We start from the raw sequence: 2,072 nt of genomic DNA, 5'->3' as shown, positions 1-2,072 counted from the left end.
TGGCTCGGGGGAAAGGGGCAACCCGGCCAATGGAGCGCCGGGAAACGGCGAGAAGTCCCGCGGGGAGAGCCAATGGGGCAGGCGGGAACGCCTTCGCTTCGGCCCGCGGTGCCTGGGGGCAGCGGTGCAGCCCTCGGTTAGCGTGGGCTCATAGATAGCACGGGGGAGTTGTGTTCCTGCGTAGCGTACTGGCTTCGTGTGCGCCCCGTACCTCCTTCGCTGGGCTCTCACACGCTGTGCTGCTTCCCATAAGTTGCTTCCCATGAGACAGGATAGGAAACAGGTGAGCAGAACGGGAATCAGGAGAAAAACAGGGTGACAGCTGTGCTGAGGAGAGAGAAGTTGGTACGGATCGGAGTAGCCTGACAAACTGAGGAGGTCTGTGTAATCGTTGTCTCTGCCACTGATAAAAGCTGCCTTGAATGGGTCTTTACCACGGCTTTGGAGTGTGAGGGATACTAAGATTCTGCTCACATAATCATAGAATGGCCCGGGTTGGAAGAGACGTGAAGGATCATGAATCTCCAACCTCCATGCCACAGGCAGGACTGCCAACCTTCACATTTAATGGAACTTCTTTCTCTGAGGGAACTTCCCTGTGTGACATTGTCCTTCAGCCAGTTTCTTGTTGCATTTTATCCCACTTCCCGCTAACTTCCACATGTGTAATTACACCTTCCTTATAAACTTGCTCTAAATCCTCGGTGACTGGCAGTGGCAGAAACTCTGTTTCTACTTAGTTGTGTACTCCCCAAATCCCTCCTGCAACAGTCAGGTCCAGCTTCCCGATGTCTGGATGAAAGATGTCCACCCATCACAGCAGACCCACAGGTGACATGCAGCAGCAGTATGAGTTGCCACAGACTGAGTGCTGGTAGTTCCTGGTTGCTCACAAACTATTCCCGCTGTAAGAGCAACGTTTTGTATCCCTCTTGCACAGGGAGGAGGTTTCTGTAGACTCAGAGCAAGAATGGCACTGCTGCTCGGCCACAGATGGTGGCACCCAGCTGGGTCCCTCAGGTGCTGCGTGAGCACTGTTTCACACTCTGCATAGCTTGGTAAATGTATGAGGTTCAGTTACATATGTAATTTGTGCAGGGTTAAATTTACTGAATGCTTTCAGTCTCACTTTATTATTGTAATATCTATGAGGGAAAGCCATTACAGTCTGCGAATGAAATGCCCTCTGAGTTAGAAAAAAAAAGAAGCGTCTACTTTGTTATGGCATGTTTCTCACAAATGTGGTAAGTAAATGGTGTCCTTGTAGTGATTAATAGAGGAGCCATTCAGACCTTTGTGGGGGCTGGGCTTTTTTTTAATTATGAAGATAATCTCCTCATCCAACCCATTGCTCAGAGACATAACAACTGTGTTTTACTCACTTTCATTGCTGTACTGAGATGAAAAACTGTTGATATATTCTCCCCAGAGGTCATCAGAAATACAAACAACGTTCTGGACCTAATGTATACATGCAGACTGGTAGATGAAATCTCGGGTTTATTGTACTGTAAGGAAAGCTGAACAGAAGGGAAGGAGGAGATTAAACAAGACATTTGGAAATCAGAGTAACTGACCCTACATGGCATCTGATTTGTGGCATAGCTGTTGTGTGGGAGACTGGGAAAAGAAAAAGCAGTCTTTTATTGTGTTTTTTGTTGTTGTTGTTATTGTTTTTAAATGAAGGAAATACACACTGGAACGTTAAGGGCAAAACCAGTGATACCTTATTGCCTCTTTTGATCCAAGTTCATGAAATATGGCTCAAATCTCTTTTCAGCGAGTACTCATGACCTTAAGGGTTATTTCCATCAGAAAGCCAAGTTAAGGGTTGTGTTGGGAATGTCACTGACAGAGTCCTTGTTTCCTTCCAGTTTCCTTGTAGAAGAATACACCTTCTTCAACACTCATTCCCAGCTTCCTCCCAGCTTGTTTTCTACCAGCAGGGTTCCTCAAGTTTCTCTCAGGCCAGTGTTTCCCATCCTTCCCTTGCAAGTGTGACTGCTCTTCTCTGCCTTGTCTCTGGCTGTTCCCATCTCAAACCAATCCCTTTTGATTGTTTTTTTTTTTTT

The sequence above is a fragment of the Meleagris gallopavo genome, chromosome 2 (genome assembly GCF_000146605.3).
Source record: "Meleagris gallopavo isolate NT-WF06-2002-E0010 breed Aviagen turkey brand Nicholas breeding stock chromosome 2, Turkey_5.1, whole genome shotgun sequence".
Taxonomy (NCBI): domain Eukaryota; kingdom Metazoa; phylum Chordata; class Aves; order Galliformes; family Phasianidae; genus Meleagris; species Meleagris gallopavo.
This window is presented reverse-complemented; position numbering follows the sequence as displayed.